Here is a 25,627-nt window from a genome sequence, read left to right as displayed (position 1 = left end):
AATGAGAAAGTCAATTATGGTAAATAAGCTTCTAATAGTAAGTTAGAGGTAGCTTCATGATGATTTTGGCAGCAGCCAGTAAAAGCGGCCTGGTTTCAATTTATATCATTAGGAGTAACTGTATTTATAACCTCGATTAGGAAAAAAATCTATGCCTGGGAAGGTGATAAGGTACAAATCTTGCTCCACTTAGAGTGATTTGAAATGTAAATATGCAGCATCTCAGGAGAGATCAGATCCTGTGCTTCTAAGCCTTCCACACTGCAAGAGCTCTTTGCCTGAGGCTGGAATCTGGTTTCTCTGCTTGCACCATCAACTACATTCAACTCTGCCCACTGTAAACAAAATTTATCCCTTTCAGAAAGGACATGTAAGGAATCCCTACATAAAATTTCTCTTTGCAAAGTTTTATGACTCCTTATGACAAGAAAGAATAGCAACACAACCAGAGGGAGTCAAGCAGGCTCTGGTGTCTGATATTTTTAGACATAAGAGCTTTTGTCATCAACAGATGTCACCATCCTCATGATAGAGAGTGACTAGATAGCTAGTAATTTGTTCAATGAATGTCTATGTCATTTTCAAGGTTTGTATGCATTTGAACAATGGCAGTGAGCACATGGGTGCAGTGGGGTCCTGTATGAGTGGAGTGACTATGGCACTGGAAACATAACTTCATGTTATTCCCAAGAACTACTGGGGAATAGCTTCTCCTTTGCTTTCCCGTCTCTCCAGACTCACAGCATTCTCCCAAAGACTTCATTCACCCAAGAACCCACCCAGCCCATCTCTACACATTGGCTGTCAGATTTGTTCAACCTTTCATTGGACTCTTTCCTCCTGAGGTCTTCTCAAGTCTGCCTGAGATGATTCCTCCTTGAAGAACCCCTTTACGACACTCAATACAAACACATGCTTCCTCGCCCCAGCCACTCTTAATTGAGTGTCTTGTTTCAGTGACACTTTTTTATGATGTGAAATTAATTATTTGTTGGTGATGCTTCTTGTTAGACTATTCTCCATGGTTTCAGATGTTGCCTTTCTTGTTGTCTAGAGCTGTGAGCACCTGTGCTCACAGGTGCTTATTAAATGTTCATGAATGAATGAAAGTGTATTAGTGAGGTTGTGGACTCATAATGACCTCCCATTTTCTTCCAAACCAGAAAACATTGGCTGAAATTCTCTTCTCTCCATATGGACCCAACTGTCAAATTTGTTATAAAAATAGGCATTTGGTGACTGTTGTCTTTTTTTTTCCAGGAAATTTTAATTATGTTCCCAAATTAAGTCAAAGGATTGTTCAGAGAGATTGTAGAAAGATTCTAACAGTGCTTAATAAAATATGGCTAAACTGTCAACTTTGTTTTCCAACTCCTATAATGATTCATTGTTGTGATCAAAATACCCACAAAACAACTTAAATAAGAGAACAATGTTTTATTTCACAGTTTCTGAGGTTTTGGTAATGGCCACATGCCTCTGTGTTTCTGGAATTATGGGAGTCAGGACACCATGGTGGCAGGAACATGTGATAAGATCTGTTCTCCTCATGGCAGCTAAGAACCGGAGTAATAAGAAGGGATTAGAAACAAGATGTTCACAAGAACCCACCCAGTGTTCTGCATCCCCCATCAAGATTTTATCTTTTAGAGTCTTCTCTAATGTCCAAATATAGCACCACTAGGTAGGGACCAAATACTTTAATTCAAGCTCTTTAGTGAGGCATTTTATCCTTTAACCATAATAACCCACCTCTGGCCACCAAAAGACTTATGTCCATCTCATGATAGAAATACATTTAATCCATCTCCAAGAGTTACACCAGCTCTAGCATTATTCAAAAGTCAAAGTTCAGTTTTAACTGTGAACACCAGTAAAAATAAGAAAACACATTAGTTCAGACTAGACATACCTATTCCAAAAGGGAAGAATATAAGGTTAGGAAGAAGGATTGAGTCAACAGAAGACAGGAAACAGCAAAGAGCACATAAATCCTGTGGCTCTGTGTTGTGTGTTCATGCGTGTGTTGTCATGATGTGAGCTTCAGTGTGCTTGGGCAGCCTTGCTCCTGCATTGTTGCCATTTGCAGTCCACATGGCCTCTCTCTTGGGTCATTTCTGCTAGATGCTTGCGGAGCTTCTTGACAGCCTAGATTTCCAGAATCTCCAATGCAATGAACAGCTTTGTACATCATAGGGTTAGAGAGTAGCCATTACAATTCTAACCCTGCCACATACTGCCTGGCCTCTCTCGCTTGGGTTTCAAATCCTGGTGGAAGCTTCTGTTACATCCCATATGTCCATAAAACTGGTTTTACATGTTCAATGCCAAAGCAACCAGCTTGAGTAGTAGCTGAGCCTCCATAAAACAGCTGTGGCAGCTTCTGAGAGCCCAGATAGCTGAACCCAATGAAGTGAGTCCTAGGAAAGTTCCTAGACAGCTGTGTTTAGGCAGGGTACCCTACATGTCCTCTCTTCTCATGGAAAAGCCTTTCTAGTGAGTCTACTATTCTATGTACTTGACATGACAAAATATGGACTCTGGATAATTTCTAAGGTTTACTCATGGTGTCTTTCCTGTGGTCTTGGTAAACATATCTCCTTTTCTTTCAGTTATTATTATTATTGTTGTTGTTGCTATTTGAGACAGGGTCTTACAATGTAGCCCTGGTAGGTCTGGAACTCTCTATGTCACAGATTTTCAACTTATGGGTCATGACCCCTTTGGAAAGCTGGTCAAAGGACCCTTTCACAAGGGTTGCCTAAGACTATTGGGAAAATTCTTAGCAGTAGCAAAATTATAGTTATGAAGTAGCAACTAAAAATTTTATGGTTGGGGGTCACCACAACATGAGGAACTGTATTAAAGGGTTCAGTATTAGGAAGGTTAAGAAAGACTGTGCTATGTAGATAAGGCTAGCTTCAAACTCACAGAGATATACCTGCCTCTGAATCCCAAGCAAATTCTGGGATTAAATGCATGCATTACTGTACCTGGCCTTTTTTTTTTAATTTTCATTTCATGTATGTGTGTATGTCTGGGTGTGGGTATGTGCACATGTCTATAGGTGCTTGCAGAGGTCCTGGAGCTGGAGTTAGAGACAGTTGTGAGCCACCTGCTGTGGGTGCTAGGAAATGAACTCTGGTCTTCTGCAAGAATACTACACACCCTTGGCTGCTGAGCCATCTCTCCAGCCCCAGGTTAGCATCTTTTTAATCTCTTTATGTTATAAAAGATCTCTTCATATTATTTTTCTTCTCTACCATCAACTTTGCTCTGGCTTCTATGACCAAACTGCAAGATTGTCAAGTCTTTCTTGTCTCTCGTAAACTTGGATAACAGCAGATAGTAGTTACCACAACATAGCTTGACTCTGGTTCTTTTAACATTTTTCTACCAGACTGATTAATCAATTGCCTTTAAACTCAGGCTCATTTGAAAAGTTTCAGGGCACAGATACTATGTAGACATGTGGGTAGAGTGAAGTCATCTCGTGAACTAACTCTTAGTTCCTGGATTGGAAATGGATAGTCACATTAAAGCCATCTCTAAATAACCATTCAAGAAAAATCTCTAGAGACTGTGGGCTTGTGGGAGAGAGTTGTGGCTTGGTTAACCTATGAAGAGTACCTAGAAGTTATCTTATATGCTTCAGGGTAGTACCGAGTGAGAACCTGTGAAGTGCCACCCAGGTTAACATTTCAGTGAGACATGCCTTCAGACAGGAGTCATAGCAGGAGGACTTATCCAGTAATGGGGACTATATAACAAGAGTGGGAAATAGACTTTGCCTTCTAATTTTTGCATTACTGGCTGAGCAAAGGAGGGAGAGAGAAGAAGAAACAAGCCTTGCATCCCACTGTTGCCCTACAAGCAACGTTTGTCCTGCATTTATCATTTCTGTTCACCAGAAGACCTGTCTGATCTTTGCCCCTAACTGCCTTCTCCCTTTTACTCTTAGTTATGTGCTATGGATTCATTGTATGCTACATGCTTTGGCCATTTGAGGGTCCACATCACTGGGACAGCTGAAAAAGTTTTGCACTCCTACCAGTCCTTTGTTCTCTTGAGGGCAATATCACCCCTATTAAGAATGCTGTTTCTAGACTAATAAATCTTAAGGGAGGACAATTTTGTATCCCAAGGCAAATTTTGATAACATATATATATTTGGTTGTCAAAACTGCAGAAAGTCTTACTGGGATCATCCAAATAAAGCAGGAGATGTTGCTAAGCTGCCTTTGATGTATAGGGTAGCTTTCCTCAACAAAGGCTGAGGTGAAATTTTAGCATGGATTCTAGAACACATAGGCCGAGAATCTTGGGTAAGACATGGACTTAAAATAGGAGTGAAGCATGGAATTAAAAATTAAAATATTTGAACATGGTCTAGAATCTAGAACCTAGTGCTCTCCAGAGCAGTAGAGGAAGGTTGTATGAAGGAACCAGAAGTATGGGAACAGAAAGCTGTTTCCTGACTGAATGTTCCTGAGTTCAGCTTGCTAATGATTTGTTTTTGTGAAGTGTGTGTGTGTGTGTGTGTGTGTGTGTGTGTGTGTGTGTGTGTGAATGCCACATGTGCATAGGTGTTCACAGAGGCCAGAAGAGGGTGTTGGATTTCTTGGACCTGGAGTTATAGGAAGTTGTGAACTGAAGTCAGGACGTCTGTAAGAGCAAGTACTCACCACTGCTGACCACCTCTCCAGCCCTCAAAAGCTCACTTTTATATAAGTGGTTTAGTGTTTACCCATTAGATTTGTATATGCATTAGTGAATTTCCTTATCACTGTGGGCAAACACTGACAGAAATAACCCAGGGGAGAAAGGATTTATTTTGAGTGACAATTTCAAGGACACAGTCCATTCTAGTAGCATGTGAGTTGGAGCAGCTTGACACATGCTGGGGGAGCTTATGTTATGGTTTGTTCAAATCTTGGTGAACTCAGAAGCATAAAATTAGAGGCAAGGCCTGGCCCCAAAGGGCCTGTTTCCAAGCAACCCAGATCTTTGCCAGATGCTCTCTTCAGATGAGAAAAAACAGGTGTGCCCTCTACTAAGGAGAAACCATGGTCCTTCTAGGTTCTAGGGTGGTTCCTTTCTTCAGAGCACCTGGAGACTTTTCTGAACCATGTATTTATATATTGAACAAGTAAGAAAAAGGAGAGGGGAAGTCAAGGATCCTTTAAGGGAGACTTCTTGCAGGGTCTATATTTCTTCTTTTTTTTTTTTAAATCTAAATTAAAAACAATCTTATTTTACATACCAATCCCAGTTCTCTCTCCCTCCCATTCTCCCATGTTCCAAAGTAAACCTCCATTCCCACCCTTCCCCATTCACTCCCCAGGGAGGGTGAGACCTCCCATGGGGAATCATCAAAGTCTATCACATCATTTAGGGTAGCACTTAGGCCTTCCCCCATGTATCTAGGCTGAGAGAGAGAGAGAAAGAGAAAGAGAGAGAGAGAGAGAGAGAGAGAGAGAGAGAGAGAGAGAGAGAGAATCCCTCAATAAGGAATGAGCTCCCAGTGCTCATTCATGTAGTAGGGATAAATACTGGTTCCACTGCCAGAAGCCTCATAGACTGCCCAAGCCCCCTCCCCCAATCAACATCCACATTCTGGGTACCTGGTTTGGTCCTATTCTGCTTCCCCAGCTGTCAGACTGGGGTCTGTGAGCTCCCTCTTGCTCAGGTCAGCTGTTTCTTTGGGTTTCCCCAGCATGGTCTTGACCCCTTTGCTCATCACTCCACCCTCTCTACAACTAGATTCCAGGAGTCTACCTCAGTGTTTAGCTGTGGATCTCTGCATTTTCTTCCTTCAGCTACTGGATGAAGGCTCTAGGATAGCACCTAAGGTAGTCCTCAATCTCATTACCAGGGAAGGGCTTTTAAGGTAGCCTATTCCACTATTGCTTAGTTAGGGTCATCCTTGTAGATCTCTGGAATTTCCCTAGTACCAGATTTCTCTTTAAACCTGTAATGGTTCCCTCTGTTAAGGTATCTCTTTTCTTGCTCTCCTGTATTCTTCCCTGACTCGACTTTTCTGATCACTCATGTTCTCCCCTCTCCCTTCCTCTATGCTCCCATTTACTCAAAAGATCTTTTCCCTTTTTCCTTCTCTGGTAGACCATGTATGTCTCTCTTAGGGTTCAAAATAACTCTGAGATACCATCTTACAACTGTCAGAATGGCAAAAACAAACAAACAAACAAACAAAAAACCCAGAAACAAAACAAAACAATGACAGTTAACACTAGGTGGAGAGGACATAGAGAAAGGGGAACACTCCTCCATTGATGGTGGGAGTACAAACTTGTACAGCCACTTTGGAAAACAGTAATACAGCTATTTCTTAGGAAAATGGGAATCAGCCTCCCTCAAAATCTAACAATTCCACTCTGAGGTGTATACCCAAAAGATGCACATTCATACAATAAGGAAATCTGTTCATAGCATTATTTGTAGTAGCTAGATCCTAGAAGCAGCCTAGATCCCCCTCAATGGAAGAATGGATACAGAAAATGTAGTACATTTATACAATGGAGTAGTACTCAGCTGGAAAAAAAAAGCTGGAAATCTAGAAATTCACAGGCAAATGGATGGAACCATAAGAAACCATCTTAAGTGAGGTAACACAGTCACAGAAAGACAAACATGGTATGTACTCACTCATATATGGATATTAGACACAGAGTAAAGTTTATCAGACTACAATCTACACCTCCAGAGAAGCTATGAAACAAGAGGTCCATAAGAGAGACACACAAGATCCCCCAGTGAAGGGGAAAGGGACAAGAGCCCCTGAACAAATTGGGAGTATGGGGTTGGGGACAGGGAGGTAAGAAAAAGAGGAGGTGAGAAGAGAAGGGGGAAGTGAACATAAGAGATCAGGAAGATTGAATGGGGAGATGAATAGAAGAGAGCAAGAAAAGAGACACATCAATAGAGGGAGCCATTATAGGTTTAAAGAGAAATCAGGCACTAGGGAATTGTACAGAGATCCACACGGATGACTCCAACTAAGAATCTAAGCAATAGTGGAGAAGCTACCTTAAATGCCCTTCCCTTATAATGAGAATGATGATTACCTTAAATGGCATCTTAGAGCCTTCATCCAGTAGCTGCTGGAAGCAGAAGCAGAGATCCATAATAAACACTGAGCCGAACTCCTGGAATCCAGTTTCAGAGGAGAGTGATGAACAAAGGGGTCAAAACCAGACTGGCAAAAACCACAGAAACAGCTGACCTGAACAAACAGGAACTCATGGACCCCAATCTGACAGCTGGGGAAATCAACATAGGATCAAATCAGGCCTCCTGAATGTGGATGTCAGCTAGGAGGACTGGGCAGTCTATGGGGCCTCTGACAGTGGAACCAGGATGTACCCCTTGTGCAGGAACGGACTTTGGGAGCATATTTCCCATGGAGGGATACTCCCTTAACCTAGAGACAGGAGGGCCTAGTCCTTACCCCAAATGACTTAACAGATTTTGATGATTCCTCCTGGAAGGACTCACTTTCCCTGGAGAGGGGATGGGGAATGGGATGGGGGAATTCATGGGTGGCATGGAACAATGGGAGGGAGAGGAAACTGGTATCAATGTGTAAAATAAGATTGTTTCTAATTTAAATAAGATTTATTAAAATAAAAAGGAAAATGTGGTACATATACACAGTGCAAAACAAAACAAAGTCAATCAATCAAACAAACAAACAAACAAATAAAACGATAAAATCTTGAAATTTGCAGGCAAATGGATGGAACTAGAAGGAGAAGAAACCATCCTGAGTGAGGTATCCCAGACACAGAAAGACAGACATGGCATGTACTAACTCATAAGTTGATATTAGACACAGAGCAAAGAATCACCAGCCTACATTCCACAACCCCAGAGAAGCTAGGGACTGCATTTCTATACAACTGCATAGTGTCTGTGATGGGGCTCCTGTAAGTTGGCAAGTCATCTGGGAATGCATTGTTTCAGGATAGTCTCTGCAACACATTTGAGGCTTCAATACAGATCATTGGGCCTATCCCAGAAAGTCTGTTTCCTTATGCTGTAACTTCAGGGAGACAGCAAGAGGATGAGAGAGGAAGATCTTGAACTTCTGGATGGAAGTTTCTCAAGTCACATGTCTACCTGCCATTGGCTTGATAAGCCACACAACAAGAACAGCCCATATCAAGGAGAGTGTCTTAGTTTGGGTTTCTATTGCTGTGGAAGAGACCTTATGACCATGGCAACTCCCTTAAAGGAAAACATTTAGTTGTGGTGGCTTACAGTTCAGAAGTTTAGTACATTATCATCATGGTGAGAACCATAGCTGCATGCAGGCAGACACGGTACAGGAGAAGGAGCAGAGAGTTATACATCCTGCAGTTAACAGGAAATGAACTCTCACTGGGTGTGGCTTGAGTATATAGTAGACATCAAAGCCCGCCTCCACAGTGACTCACTTCCTCCAAGAAGATCCCACCTACTCCAAGGCCACACCTCCTAGTAGTCCCACTCCTTTTGGGGACCACTGTCTTTCAAACCACCGCAGGGAGAAAAGATAATGGGATCTGTGGAAGTATGTCAAAGGCACTTTCTAGAGAGGTATGTTTTCAAGAACAGGAACCACTGAGGTAGCCATCTTTCTAAAGATAGTTTTCAGTGTACTGGGGAGGGGACATCTTAATTTATCAGTACAGGTACAGATAACCACATTTAGAATTTATTTGTGGCTTAATTTCCTGCCAAGAATGATGGGAAAATCTTTAAGAAAGTATACATATGCTTCATACATCTTATGGTAAAAAATAACATACAAGATACAGGGAAGTTTCTGTTACCAGTCTCTTCTGTTTCTGGGGGATAGGTTCAGAAGTGTTAGGGAACATGTCTGGTCAATTTGGATTCTTGCTTTATGTTCTTCATTGTTTTGTCCTACAGAGAGAAGCTGTCTTCAGACCTTATGTTTTAAACTTTTGTTCTAAAATGCAATGTTCATTTTCATAATTGTTTAAATTCTGTTTAGTACAAAAAGTCATCCCATAGTCTAGTGGGATGGAGTGTGAGCCCCTAAGATGAGAGTTGTGTGTATACCTTTTTTTGACAGGGTGAGAATTCTGGGCTGACACAGCTTAACTCTCCCCATGGCTTAAGAACTGGAATAGATTAAAAAATAGATTCAAAAGATCTACTGATGGGAAGATCCTGTTTAGAATCTGGACTGCAAATAAACCTTGCATTTGCCCAGGACTGTGACAGCTCCATGCTGTACCTTATCTACTGCTTAGGGCTGTAAGTAGCAGAGCATCTGGTTTGGTCTGACTCAAGCAATGAAAACACAGAACACCTCCTATGACTGAGACTCTATAGTGGGTGGTGCTGTTTCTGACTCTAGTATTAACTCTTACCTCTAGTCCTTATCTAGCAGGAGAGAGGGGAACAAAACAGAACCAGCAAAACTTTCTCCCTCCAACCAGGAATAGCTTTCATTTGGTCCAGCTTGTCAACTGTCATGAGCATTGTCTCAAAAGTAGTTGCTCCAAACAATAGAGCAACTGGAAAACTAACGTCACCACAGGGACAAGAACAATAACAAAACTTAAAAGGTGTTAGAAGATATTTTAAAATGACAAATGCTTGACAGTCTTGGATTCTGTTTTATTTACAATGTACAAAGTTCCAGTACGAGCCCACAAAAGCCCCAGCATGAGCACTAGGTCTCCCATCTTCCTTTGCTTAGTACCACAAAAGAGACAAGAATTCACACAATGTAGTGGGGGAATAGATTCCAGTTTGTTGTTAGTTTTCCCTCACTGGAGATCACTAATAGAGCCTGCTTAGGAAGATAGGAAGATGGGCTATTCTTCTTTGGCTTCTTCTCTTCCTCTCTTAAAATCCACAGGTACTTAAGAGTAAACTCCCAGGAAAGCAATGTCTATTTGACTTTTCCATTCTCACTGACAATAGGACAAAACAGATGCTCAGTTAGCTGCTGGAGATGAATCCTCCCACACTTCTCAGAGCATCAACAAGGCAAGGGCAGTCCTAGGAATGGGATACTTCCAACATGTGAATGGGAGGAAGGCAGGGTAGGTTACTGCCTGCTCAGCTGCTTGTTTGCAAAGTGGAGACCACTGGAACCACATTCTATCCCACTGTCAGGATTGTTTGTTTGTTTGTTTTCCCAGAAGTAAAAGTGTAATCAGTTACTTCTCTGGGACAGAGCCTCAGTTGATGTCTAATGATGGTGTTTTAAGGAGAAGTTTAATTAAAGTCATGAGTTTTGTCATATTTGGTGAAGCTTTTTTCTTTACCTCAAGAAAACAGATACAGGGTTTATATAAAGAGTACTGTGTGTTTTGTTAGAAGATGTTGATGTAAATGGCTGCCCTTTGATGACCGTGCTGTGAAATTTCAATACACACATCTTGATAAAATCTGAACTCACAGCTTCCTTACAACTGTTTGATGCCTTGCCATTATGTGAGTGACAGTTGGTGGCACAGGGCAGGAATGGTAAACAGGGTGGCTTCTAGAGTTTGATTGAATAAGTCCTCAGAGGAAGGCATTTTTCTCCTTTTCATTGACTGTTGCTCACTTCATTCTGCTGCCTGACTCTGGGATCTATAAAAGAGGTGTCCACCTCGGTCTTCCATTTATGTCTGTCAGAAGGGTACAGCCATTCTCTGTAAGACTCTTATTAGCTCCCGTTTAGTCATTAAGGTGATTCAGTACCAGTTCAGTGCTTGTCACATTTGAGCCATCTATATTTTGATTCTGCCCTGGCTCTCCTAGTGTATTAACAGCAAAAAGTGACCCTGTTCAGAAATAAGTCACGTGACATCACATTGCCATCAGAACCTTCAGACATCTCAGAATGAAAGTCAGAATCTCTGCTTTAAGCATCAGGTCTTGGATGCCCCCTTCCTCCTTTCTTCCTCTCTGATGTCATCTTCCCTTTCTTCATTTGGTTTGCTTGCAGTTTGTCACACTGGCCATTGTGCTATGTTCTTGGGGTTCTTGCCTCTTCAGAGTCTTGGCTTTTTCTGCACTTGCTGTGTAGAGGATTTCTTCCATGACTATACTTTGGGGAGCAGGTCACTTTCTCCAGATCTCCCTCTTGAAAGTTACCTTGTCACCGAAGTCATCTTTTCTGAGATACCCAACAAAAATACTTCTTTTCACCCCAACAATCAATACTCCATCCTTCTTGTAACCCCCAACAACTAATACTTCATCCTCTGTCACCCCAATAACTAATACTCCATCCTCCCTGTCACTCTTACAATACCCTATCCTCTCTGTCACCCCAACAACTAGTAATCTATCCTCAGTGTCAATCCCAAAACTAATACTCCATCCTTAATGTCACCCCATCAACAAATACGTCATCTTTCCTTTCATCCTGACAATACCCTATCCTCCTTGTCACCCCACTAACTAGTACTCCATCTTCAATGTCACCCCATCAACTAATACTTCATCCTGCCTGTGACCCCAATAACTAATACTCCATCCTTTCTGTTACCCCAACAACTAACAATCCATTCTCTCTGCTACCCCAACAACTAATATTCCACTCTTTCTGTCACCCCAACAGCAAATACTCCAGCTAGGGATTTGTTTTGTTTTGTTTTTCATTTTCCTATTTGTTTTGAATATTGTTTTCTTCATCAGAAGGAATATAAACTCTACAAAAGAAGGATAATTTTCCTGTCTCCCAACCCTCACCCCCCATACCTAACAAGAACAGCATCTGCACCACTGGAGATTTTCACATCAAACCACTGAATGCTAAATAACTTCATTCTTTCAGTTCATAGTCAGTCTTCATTTAGTGAGAGCCAAGCATTATGCTGAACACGTTTACAACAAAAATGAACCAGAGACCAGGTCTCTAACCTCATAGAATTTAAAATCAAGAGTGAAAAGAAGGAATTAAGCAAGTATCCATTTTATGTAGTGAAATTTGAATTTCTTCTAAATTAACTAAATTTTACAGCATTCACAATTTTTAATTGACACAGCGAAGATGAACACCCAGAAGCTGAAAATTAAAGCATTAAACCCTTTCCTTTATACAATGCTAGAGTTAAGATCCCTCTCTGGAATGCTGCTAATTGTCACTGTTTGTGCTTCTTCTAAATGCCCTTCTGCACACAGGAGCTTCGCTGCTGTTTGCATCTATTTAAAAATTATTAGATGAAACTCATCAATCATTATTACCATGGATAAGCTTCATTTGATTTGCCCTTCAAGGACTTCAAAATAAGAATAACAACTATTTTATCTTACTTGTTCCAAATTTAAAAGAAGCCCTTTAGCTCCCAGTAGCATAGATCAATGTGAAAATGGAATCTCTTAATAAGTGGACATCTTATCTCCCACCTCACACCAGAAATTGTTTCTGAAAGGGTAGGGTGACTGTTAAATTTCAGCCCTCAGTCATAATTCTTTTTTCAGCTTGATGGTTTTGAGTAGAATGAAATCTTCAAATAGAGATCTACTTCAAAGTCAATTGTTTTTTGTGAACTCTGTTTTTTTTGCATGGGAAATTTTCAGAGAATTTCAAAGTTTTCAAAAATTTAAGTTTAGTTATGCTGTAAGAAAGGTCAAAAACCAGAGTTTTAGACAGACACTGCCTGGTGTCTTAGGAGATCATGATGTATACTGTTCTGCAAATATGGAGAACTCTTTGCACTTGGAAACATAACAATCCCCAAAACAAAGTATCTCATTTTGGCTACTGTTAGATGGTACATTCATGAGGTCACAACTTGCTCTCTGGTGAGAAAGCAGCAGTAGAGTGGAAAAAGTCCTGCCTTTGTGTGCAAAGCTTGATGTAACAAATGGAAGAAATGAGAAACCTACAAAGAGGAGAGGCTTCAGGTATTTGCTAACACTTAGGGCCTTTGGCCACACATGACAGCGAATATGAAAGAACGAGAAAACTGCCACCTTTTGCTCACAGAGCCAAAGATAGGAAGAGATGGAGGTGGAAGTCTCACTATCTCTTTAGAAAGCCAACTCTTCAACAACTCACCATCTCCCAATAGGCTCTACATCTTAGAGGTTCACCCGTTCCCCTATCATTGGACTGGAGATTAAGCCTTTACACAGGGGCTTTACAGGAGTAAATTGTCCAAATTATGGTACAGCTTCATATCACTGTGTAGGCAAAAGAAGGTTCTAGAAGGATCCACATGCCTCTCAGACATCCTGATTTCAGTTGAAAGAATGAGCATGTGGTTATCTCTCCCTTTGATTATTTAATTCTTCCTGTCTGAGTTTTGGGGTCAGAGGAGTCTTTTAGTGCATTCTGAAGAGGAGCTCCTGCTTACCAGTCAGGGTGGGACTGGATCAATCAGCTAACTACAGAGTAAATCCAGGATCCTAGGGGAGAGACAAGCTAGTGGGAAAGTGAGAAGTAGGGAAGAAAGACTTTCCACAGACTGCTTAGTTTTCCTGCACATGAGCAGATTCCAGTGTCAAGCAGGAGTCACCCTGGACTGGCTCTTGTTTCATATGCATTGTAAAGACACATTGATTACATGACCTGAAAAGTCTGTGTATTTCCCAATAACTTGAAGAGCAAAGCATTGGCTTTCAAGGTTGACTTCATATATACTATGAAGACATAAAGCCATGGACGATGGCTGTGAATATATGTTTCTCTTATTAGTTGATGAATAATGCTGTTTTAGCCAATGGACAGGCAGGATTTACCCAAGTGGGAAATACAAACAGAGGTAGAGAAAGTAGTAGGCAGAGTCAAGAAGACACCATGTAGCTACTGAAGAAGCAAGAGATCCAGGCATCACCAGTAAGCCAAGACCACATGGAAATTCACAGACTAATAGAAATGGATTAATAATTAAGAGAGAGCTAGCCAAAAAAAAAAAAAAAAAAGCCTGAGCCATTGGCCAAACCGTTTATTCTTAATATAAACTTCTATGTGTTTATTTATTTGGGACTAAACGGCTAAGGGACTGGGGAGGACAGAATAAAGAAATGATTATTAGCTATAATTTCCCCCAATCATGGCATTCCGATGGAAAGCAGTAGGAAAATTGTAAAGGCTTGTAGATGGATAAAATAATATTCTTTCCAGATTGATTCTTTATCATTAGCATTAATACCCATCAAGGGGAAGGTGGGGTAAAGCATGTTGCCATAGCCTTCATCATACCACACTGCCCAACACCATTGCTTTGCTCCATGCGATCAAGTGGGATAATTGTATTTTGTCCTTTGGTTGTTTTGTGGGTCTGCTGTTCTTGGAATGGAAATGTCCAGTCTTTTGAAGAAGAGAATATACTCCCTGAATTTATTCCTTCAGCCTTATAATCCCAAAGAGACTACATCAACTTTTAAAGTTTATATTTGTAAAAACATAAGACATTTCAAATTGGACTCTAAAAATTATAAGTATCAACTCTCATTACAAAGACTATAAAATTAGAATTATTTACAGATATTTAAACAATAATAATTGGGATCTGAGGGGAAGGTAGAGTGTAATTTTTGACGGGTAGAGATTTATGTATAGTGTTGTTGCTTGTTTGTATGTATGTCCTGCTGTGTGAGGGTACATGTCAAACAAGAATTATGCATGTGGAAGTCACATATCAGGTGTCTTCCTTATATACTGAAGTAGGGTATCTTGCTGAACCCAAAGTTTGCTGTTTCTGCTTCTCTGGTTAGCCATCTTGGTTCAGGAATCCCCTGTTTCTGCTTTTGGGGTTCTGGGATTACAAACAGATTTTGATATCTAACACCAATTGAAAGGGTGCTGGTGATTTGAACTTGAACCACTGAACTCTAGAACTCTGGTGGTAGAGTTCTTCTCATGTATATTTTAATTTCTCTAAAATACTTTCCTGAATTCCAGTTTTGTTAGATATTCTGCCTGGGTGAGATGATGGCATATTTGAGTTGTTTCTATACTACTTCATGTTAATTTGTATCTACTGATGCAGTTATATAATAATTTGTTGGAAGTTAGCATAATTCAATAAGAAGCTATAGGATCAATAAATGGTATGTACAGAATTCATAACAGGGTGAAACTTCTGACTTGGAGAATTTCAAACCATTCGACTGAAAGTTACCTCCATACATATGTCTTGTGAAATAGCCCAACCATAACAAACACTTTCACCACTATGCTCTTGTCTAAGTGCTTCTCAATGATTTATCAACCTGAAATCTTCAGTCACCCTGCTTTTAAAACTCAACTGTGAACTGCTATCTTGAGAGCAGCTTAAGATTGGTGTCACTTAGATTAAGCTTTATCTTTTTGGCCTCAAGGATGGATACTAAGTTTATCTCTCTGTGCATGGATTGTCCCATAATGGAACAGGAAGGGGAAAAGGGATCATTTTGCACACTGAAAGCTTCATTTGGCAGTCATAACTGCAATACTCTTGCCCAGAATGCTTTCAATATTCCTCCTCACACTACTCAGATGGGGCCAAACTTAGAAACTCTCCAACTCTTCTGATGAGTAAGGATGTTACATGGATGGAAAACAGGGGAACCTCTGCAGGGGATATTATCAATGCCAAATGTTTGAACTAGAGAATAGGTAACCCATGCAATTTGTATTCTCTGGATAATACCTAAGTGAAACAACTCTACAAGGCTGTAGAGACATGGGGACAATAAGTTTTTACATAATGCCAAACATCCAATGATCAGATTATCACCCATGCCTGAACCAGCTGCAGATCATGTGTTTTAAATATGGACAATTTTCACAAGGCAATGTCCATGGAAAAATTCTAGTTGCCACTTGGCAAAGATCGTTATTAGTTCATGTCTTGAGGATGAGTGTTTTGAGCTCTTTAGTGAAGACCTTCCACTTCATCTAGGTTCTAGAACTTTCATCAGAAAATATTATTAAGGTATCTTTCATGTTGCTTTTAGATGTTTCCAAAGAGGAAGCAGGGCTACCTAAATGAATAGTTTAGTGTCTTGAAGTGACTCACAGGCTCTTACTAAAATCATCTTATTTCTGAATGATATATGGTATTCCATAAACTGTAGAGACAACTTTGTGCATCTGCTCATTAGAATATTTGAGGCCATCCTTACCAACTGGTAGCACATAGTATTTAGAACCAAATCTGAGCAGAAATCCCTTTTTTGCCACTTCCTAGCTAATAGCTGTGCCCGATTTATGATCTCCAAAGCAGATATAACAATAGTATTTACTGAAAAGGACTAAATTTATTTGTAACAAAGTTAAGCCCTATGTTTTTCTTCTGATATCTACATTATAAATGTTCTGCTTCATTCTTGTTAGTATTCTCTGATTTCAAAACAGGACTTCTTCCCTCCTTTCTTCTCTTCCTTCTTCCACCACTCCCTCAATTACCTTTCTACTTTTCCTTCTTTTTTTCCGTTTGATTCCTCCCTCCCTCCCATCCTCTCCTCTTCCCTCCCACTCAAAATAAACCCAAGAATTTTGAGCTTGCTAGGCAAGTGTTCTATCACTTAGTGATGACTTCTTTAAAGTGAAGTTTATGGTTGTTGTTGTCATAATAATGATATGGTTATGGCTGTCATAGTAAGCACATCTGATAGGTAATATAATCATAAAATGCTGCTATAATAATTTTATGAAATTAGCAGTCATGAAAGTCTCAGTAAGGAGATCCTGTCTCCAAAAACAACCAAACAAACATACAAACAACAAACAAAGAAACAAAACCAAGAAAGTTGACAGTGACTCCTGAGGAACAATGCCCAACACCCAAGGTTATCCTTTGGCTTCCATATGCACATGTACAAACATGTGCATGCCTCTGTGCCCATTTGTACACCCACCTAATATGATATTCACTCTCCCAGTCTCCAACACATGAACATACCCACCCCTCAGTGAGCTAAACAAGACATGTAGTCTTTGCTCTTAAGGTTAACTGACAAGAAACTGATCTTTGCTAGGCTCAGTGGGACTTGGAGTCAGGTTGAGGGCTGAGTTATACTTTGTTTTTTTATAGCCTCTTCCCTTTGAGGACTAATATCTTCATGTATGCTCTAGCCAGGACTACAGAGATGCAAACAAGAGCCCCAGGGATTAGCAGCATGCACATTTGTTAGCATTCCATTTACTGTGAGTTACATGACCAAATCCAAGTCAAGGAATAATACAACAGGGTGAGATGTTCCCTAGTCTATGTTTATCAGTGTTTTATGGAACCCCAGATCCTCCTGTCTCTATCTCTAAAGTGGTCATAGTACAGGTAATCTCATTATGTTTGAGAGTCTCAGTTCTTGCTTCTGGCAAAACGAATCAGTGGCAAAATTCACTGCAATGTCGTAATTTGCATACCTCCATGAGCTCAGGAGTGTCTAGCAACATTGTGACCAGTGTAGAAGGGCATCTCCAGATGTGTAAGCTTCTAGCCCTGATTATGGGAAGATGTAACAGATTCAAGGGCTTGAAGGATCTAGGGGGCACAGGTGGATTCCTGAGTGAATGTCTGCATCATACTTGCTGCTGTCACAGTGATGTGGTAGGGATGATGGTCAAGGGATATAGGATGATGTTGATATTCAGAATTCTCTTTTCTTTTCAGGTTCTTGGTTTAGCCTTGAAGACATTGATTTCCAAATGCAAAGTAGCTTTGCATTGTGTGATTTTCACTGTTATATAGAGGTGGGTAAAATACACATGAAGAATGAGAAGCATGCCTCTATCCAATACAGTGATGGAGCTGATTTTGTGAAGATGTTTTACAGGGGATCTGAGAGAAATAATTAAAACCCTGATTTCAACTTTAAACTTTATCACATATATGGTCTTGGGTGGACCCTTGACTGCCTTGGGACTTGGACCTGCATTCTTGTGATGGTAGTTTTTTCAGCTTAAAAAGATCTACAGTCACCTGGGATGGGAGTCTCCATGAGGGACTGTCTAGATCAGTTTGGCAAGTGTGCATGTTGATGTGTGTGTAGGAGGGTGTCTTTGTTGTCCCAATTGATGTGGGAGTTTCCAGACTGAAAATGGGAAGTGCCATTTCCAGGAATTGGGCCCTGGTTTGTATAGGAGAGGAGAAAGCAGAGTATTAAGCATGTATAAATCCATTCCTCTCTACTCTTGACTGTATACAATGGGATCAGAGTCTCTAGCTTCTGCTGTGACTTTGTCCATAGTGATGAGCTGTAACTTGAAATTGTGAGCCAAATTAAATGCTTTCTCTTGAGTTTCTTATCATCTGGGTATTTTAATCACAGAAACAGAAATAAAACTAGAACAACTGTAGGGGGCATTTCCCCTTCCTCAAAAGACTTCTTGGGTTTTACCTATGGTCCTCCTCTTCCTGAGCAAAGACAGTTTTCAGCTTTTTGTTACTATTCAGTGTGGGGATACATATTGTAACTAATGACTGGAAATGTCACAGACCTTCTGTATTCATAAGATGACTAGGTGCGAAGCCCCACTGGGCCATGAAGATATTTCCTACACATAGCAAGATAGATGGTCAAGAGAGGGTTCTTCCTGATGATTTTGGAGAGCTGCCATGTGTTTTTGTTCCTTCACTTTACACAGAATTGGCTGTTTGCTAAGACGGTTTTGTTTTGGAAGCCTAACTCAAATCTAACAGTCACACTGCCTGTTTGGTTTGTGTGTGTGTGTGTTTCTCATTTGGTTTTAAAGATAATTTTATTGAGTTTTCTATGTTGAACAATAAATGCTCTATGCAAATAAAATAATTTTTGCCTTCCCCTTTGTAGCATGTATCCTTCATTAGGTGGGGATTTCAGAAGATTGCTACACAAGAATGAACAAAGGAGACATTCTTCTCTCATTCTTGACTTTAATGAGAAGGCTGTTGCAGATTTAGAACTAAGAGCAGTGTTGTCTGTGGAGTTCTTCAAGTTTAGAATGGAAATAATGGCATCTGTTTTACTTTATGGACTTCTTAGAAAGGTTAAATACATGACTTAATATAAAAATGCCATGTAACTGTGAGAAGTGTATCATGCTTGTCTGACAATTGCTTGCACTCAACCAATGCTTTCAATGTTATTTTTGCATTTGGTAATTAATGACCTCCTATGCTTAATACCATAGGAAAACAACTGGGTCCATGGGAGAATGAGGTGAATTTGCACTAGGGTGTAATCTATTGGTCCCACTTTGTAAATAACTGAAATTTGATGGCTGATAGCTTGATATATAATACACTGGGTATAATTTACATTTAATAACTTTACATAATGTGTTTCTTTTCTTAATGAGACAAATCCCTTTGCTTTGATCTATATACAAGTACTTAATTACATTTGTGCAAAAGTGAAAATTGGAGGCTATTATCTGGAAAATCAAAACAAAATCAGCCAATAAATCAGAATCACAGAACTGCTTTGTGTTAGATGTGTGGATTGTCCGTTCCTCTATGTTACTACTAATTACCTTGAATGATTACTTGAAAATGGCTTTTTAAATTAAATTAATATAATATTAACATTTACTGAGTATATGTCAAGCACTGTGGGCTCTGATGTGGGTCTGTGGCAACAAGAGTAAAATAAACACATATATTTCCTTGCCTATTAACTTGATTATCATAAAGTTATCAGACAGAAGAAGAGAAATGTGGTATCTATGGTATAGAGAGCAAAAGCACATTAATCAGACTTCTCGTACATGTGAAAACCACTAGATGGAAATAGTCTTAGTTGAGGATAGAGATCTTTTGGCTCACAAACTCAGAGCTTTCAGTCTATGGATGCTTCTGTTGCTTCTGGGCCATGGTGCCACAGAACAACATGGCATGAAAGTAAGGCAGAATGAAGCCATTTGGGAAGCAGAGTGGAAAGGGAGGGAGCTACCACAAGGCACATCTTTTCAGGGTGCACTCCACCCACTTCCCTCCTCTCACTGTATCCCACCTCCCATTTTCCACCATGGTAAGTTCATCATCAAAGGATTAATTCACTCATCAAGTTACAGTTCCCATGATCCAATGGCTGGGGACCACCCCGCCTATACATGAGGCTCTGGGGGAACATTTTATAGTCAAACTTTGTCAGGAGTTATCTCACAGATCATACATCAAATAACCCCATGACTCCAAGTTGAACCCAGAATGAGTATACATTTTACATATAGATTTAAAACAAATTTTAATTTATTTGCTTTTCTTATTTTGCATATTGATCCCAGTTCCCTCTCTGTCCCTCCCTCCCTCTCTTCTACCCACCAATGCCCCCTGAACACCCTCCCATCCCATTTCCCCCCCCCCCCACACTCCACATGTAGGGTGATGCCTTCCTGGAGGGGTCATCTAAATCTGTCAAGTCAAGGGACTAGGCCCTCCCTCCTGCCTCTAGGTTAAAGGAGTATCCCTCCATGAGGAATGTGTTCCCAAAGTCCTTTTGTGCCCCAGGGATACATCCTGGTTCCACTGTCAGAGGTCCCTTAGACTGCCCAGGCCTTCTAACTGAGACCCATGTTCAGGGGGTCTGAGTCAGTTCAATGCTGGATTCCCAGCTATCAGTCTGGGGGCCCGTTAGCTCCTCCTTGTTCAGGTCAGCTGTCTCTGTGGGTTTCTGTATATATTCCTCTAATGTCAATATCTTTACAATTTGATTTTAAGTCTATTTTGAAAATACTATTTAGGATAAATACTAATTTTGTGCTAGATATCCTTAAATTCATTTCATTAGTTTGTTCAGTGTTTATTCCCCTCCTTGGGTGGTAATGTGTCTATTAATCTTGTTTGTTAATACTGGAGACTAGTGAATAATTTGTTCAAGGGCCCAAAGCTATATGCACAGCAGAGTTAAGCAAATGCAGGAAAATGGCTAGAGAATTCTATCTCTGAAAATATTGCACCACACTGCTTCTTTAGGAACACACCTCCCTCTTCTTCAGTTTTTGATATAACTCAGAGCAGGTAAATTTTTCATTAGAACTAAAACTTATACTGGTGTCCTTGTCTTATATCTAGACAAAACTGGAAAATGGCTTGTATCTTTAGCTTTTAAACTCTAAAAAGAAACACTATACTGTTTTTTTTCCCCAGAACTGTAGTAAGTTTGTGTGCACAAATGTGGGATGCTTGCAAAGCTGTTTGATTCTTCAAGCCGATCTGTTCTCTGCTGCTGTGTTAATGGAAATAAATGGTTCAGACTGAATTTTACAGTCCATTTGCACATAGAGGCAATGTACAGATTCAGCCCATATCCAACTACTCTTGAACTCACTTTTATTGCATTCCTTGGAAGTGCCTCCAGTGTTTTATATCTGTTACACACAATGATGTCCAGAGCTGACCAGTGCTTTGGAGGTAAAATTTGGCCCAGGATCACGATCCCTTTGAGCTTACAGCAAAATTACATTTGTTTTTGCTTTCATCCTCATATTTCTGTATCATAGTGCAAAACCATAGATCATCTGTCATATATTCTTTTCTCCAGATCTTTTGTGTCATTACTGCCTTCTAGGAGTTTGGGATTATTTTACCTAAGACATATTGACTTTACTTTGTCCAAGCAGGATACCATTTTTTTATTTCCTCCCTCACTTATCAAGAAAATGTTCATATTTGCAATCATTTTTAGTATGTATCTGTGGCTTTTATTCCCATCACAAAAAATATAACATAAGACATTAATTAAGATTGACTTGCTCATATAGATACTTCTTGATCTGCATTTGCTCCAAATGCAATGATTTGGAGTATTTTAGTTCATTAGACATCTACTATGTACATGGCATGGTGCAACTAGGAATGTAAACATGAGTGACAGGGCTGTGGTCACTCCAAAACGACAGATTGATTTGAACCTCTGCTTATTCAGATGGTAAATTGCATTAAATCAATTTGGAAAAATTCTGATAAGCACTAAATGAGATTAGCATGGGAAATTTAGAGTCACATATACAGGCTGATATACAGGCTGAAAAATACCTGTCAGCTGTGCAGTAGAGAACTTATATGCATAATTAATCTTTAAAATAATAAATGTGATTAGCTTTATCCTAGCTTTTGCAGATAATTTGCCTAGGGTTAATGGCTTTCCTTAAGATTAATTATTTGTAAATAGTTGAGCTAAACTAGAACCTCTGTCTGTTTAATTCTGAAACAGATAGGTTCACTGCACTGACCAAACTCACTACTTAATAAGTTGCATAAAATCTAGTATACACGTATGAACTGAGAAATGTGATAATTTGCATATAAATATAGCAATGCGCAGGTAAGTGAAAAATGAGGTTGGTCAGTTAATGAGACATGGAGGATTTGTGACATTTATCTTGAACTTGGATGAGGCAGAATTTGAACTTCAAATGAAAAATGATACACTCCTACCTAAGGGCTTGTGTAAGCAGTTCCAAAGTCATAGGTCATCTGTGGGCAATAGCTGCAGAAGCTTTCCACAAGTGAGTAAGTATAAGAAGGTAGCAGAAATGAGATTGCATTTCTTGAGCAGGACTCTTGGTAGGGTATTTTCAATATTAGATTAGCTGTTCTGAATTTACAATAAGCAATGGAAAGTTGTGGGATGGTTCTGAAGGTCTGGGAAAATTCTTTAGTGAGATTAGTAATAAATGTATGAAATAAACATAGGGAGAGAATAGGAGCCAAAGTATCTCATTGGGATGCTATCCCAACGACACAACCTGTAGGTAAGTAGTGATCAGAATGAGAAGACTGGATTTGGAAGAGAGGAGGAAGGAAAGTAAAACAGGAATATGTTACACAAACTGCTTGGGTATGTGAAGGTTCCAACGGGAATGTAATAGGGGCATTTGATTTCAGACACAGTGAGCTTTGTGATTAAATGTGAATGTGTAGTAATCCTTGGGGAATATAGAACTCGTAGCATATTCCAGACAGCAGCAACAACTGAAGCCACAGGTTTGCACCCAATTCTGTAGGTAAAGAAAGGGAGAGAAGACACAAGAAGCTAAAACAAGTTAGGTCTCATAATGATACTTACATGTAGGAAAAGTCATCAAACATCTTTGGTGACATGTACTATGTATTTGAAATCCTGTCAAACGCTTCACATATATTTCTTAAACATCAACAACAACCTGAGGAACACTTACTGTTTTTCCCCCCAGAAAGAAAGGTCTGTGGAAGAAATGGTCAGGATGATCTGACAGATAATCACACGAAAAAATAATGCACTTACTCATGGCTTCCTGCTCTCTAGGCACCATGCCAGACTCTGGAGATAAGATTACACAGACTGCTTCCAGTCATGAAACTTAGTATCTGTAGCACAGAATAATGCCAGAAATCAATTCAACAACATGTTAGGGATATAGAGAATCAGGAGAAATAAATCTTTAAGAAACTGCATGTGGGAGAGGACCCACAATGTGACTTTTCAGTATCTCAGTAGTTCATGTCTAGGTGACCCAGGAGCAACCATTTTACTGCTTAAGAAACCACAGCATGGGGCTGGAGAGATGGCTCAGCCGTTAAAGGCTAGGCTCACAACCAAAAACATAAGAAACCATGGCATGTGCTTACATCACTATCTTTTTTAAAATTATTATTATTGTTCTTATTTTACATATTGATCCCAGTTCTTCCTCCCTCCCTGCCTGTCTCCCTCCCTCCCATGCCCCCTGACCACCATCCCCCCACCACCACACTCCACAGGGAGGGTGATGCCTTCCAGGAGGGATCAACAAAATCTGTCAAGTCATTTGGAGTAGGGACTAGGCCCTCCCTCATGTCTCTAGGTTAAGAGAGTATCCCTCCATGGGGAACGTGCTCCAAAGTCCTTTTGTGCACCAGGGATACATCCTGGTTCCACTGTAAGGGGTCCCTTAGACTGGCCAGGCTTTCTGAGACCCATGTTCAGGGGGTCTGAGTTGGTCCAATATTGGATTCCCAGCTATCAGTCTGGGGGCCCATTAGCTCTTCCTTGTTCAGGTCAGCTGTCTTTGTTGGTTTCTGAAGCCTGGTCTTATCCTCCCTCTCTGCATCTGGATTCTAGTTTGGCTCAGTGTTTAGCTGTGGGTGTCTGCTTCTGTTTCCATCAGCTACTAGATGAAGGCTCTATGATGGTGGATAAATTAGTCATCAATCTCATTATCAGGGAAGCACAAATAAGGAAATAAGGTAGCCTTTCCACTGTTGCTCAGATTGTTAGTTGGGATCAGTCTTGTAGGTCTCTGGACATTTCTCTAAAATCAGTTTTCTCTTCAAACCATCTTTTATGGTCTCTCTCTCTCTCTCTCTCTCTCTCTCTCTCTCTCTCTCTCTCTCTCTAGTCTATTCCTCCCCTGACTCAATCTTCCTAGTCCCACATGTGTTCCTCTCCTCCCCTTCTCTTTCTCCTAGCTCTCTCTCCACTCACTGCCCCCCCCCCCACTATCCATGTGCTCTGGAGAACTTGTCCCTTCCCCCTTCTGTGAGGGACCTTATATGAATCTCTTAGAATCCACCTTGTATCCTAGTTCCTCTAGTGGTGTGAATTATAGGCTGGTGATCCTTTGCTCTATGTCTAAAATCCATATATGAGTGAGTACATACCATGTTCCTCTTTTTGTGACTGGGTTACCTCATTCAGGATGGTTTCTTCAAGTTCCATCCATTTGCCTGCAAATTTCAAGATTTTTTTTTGTTGTTGTTTTTTGTTTTTTGTTTTGTTTTGTTTTTTCTGCAGAGTAGTATTCCATTGTGTAGATGTGCCACATCTTCTTTATCCATTCTTCAGTTGAGGGACTTCTAGGTTGCTTCCAGGTTCTTGCTATTACAAATAATGGTGCTACAAATATAGTTGAATAGATGTGTTTGGTGCATGGCTGTGGATCCTTTGGGTATATACCTAAGAGGGGGATTGCCAGCTCCTGTGGTAGACTGATTCCCATTTTCCTGAGGAAACACCATATTGATTTCCAAAATGGCTGTAGGAGTTTGCACTCCCACCAGCAGTGCAGAAGTGTTCTCCTTTCTCCACATTCTCTCCAGCATAAGTTGTCATTGGTGTTTCTAATTTTAGCTATTCTGGCAGGAGTAAGATGCTATCTCAGAGTCTTACCTCACTATCTTAATTTAACTACTTTATCTGAAATTCAGTTCAGCTTACCTGCCTCTTGATGCTTCCTAGGAAAGGTGATACAGTGCTTTTAAAAGAAGCTATTATCTGGTTTAAATAATAATAAAAAAATACTGTGTTAACACCAAACTGGTAAAGACATTGGGCCATCTGAACCAACCACATTTGTAGGTAACCATACAAAATGGTTACAGCCCTTGGAAAGTTTTATGGGAATGTCTAGATTTCTTTTTCATAAAGGAAAGTTAACATACAAATATTCACAAGAAATTAAAGCTTTGCCCCCCAAGAGACTAGCACGAGAATGTAAAAGGGCTAGCTTAGTGCTGTTAGTGTTCACTTGTTGATTCTCTGTTCATAATAGCTGGAACCTGGAAACAACCTAGATGTTCCCCAAACTGAAGAATGGATAAACAAAATGTGGCACGTTTACACAACAGAGTATTACTCAGCTGTTAAAAAATGACAGTATGAGATTTGCAAATAAATGGTTGGAAGTATAAAAAAAAATCATCCTGAGTTCGGTTACCCAAATCCATAAACATAAACATGGCATGTATTTGCTTATATCTGGATATTAGCTGTTAAATAA

This window comes from Phodopus roborovskii, unplaced genomic scaffold, assembly GCF_943737965.1.
Source record: "Phodopus roborovskii unplaced genomic scaffold, PHOROB, whole genome shotgun sequence".
Classification (NCBI taxonomy): domain Eukaryota; kingdom Metazoa; phylum Chordata; class Mammalia; order Rodentia; family Cricetidae; genus Phodopus; species Phodopus roborovskii.
Note: the sequence above shows the minus strand (reverse complement) of the source record.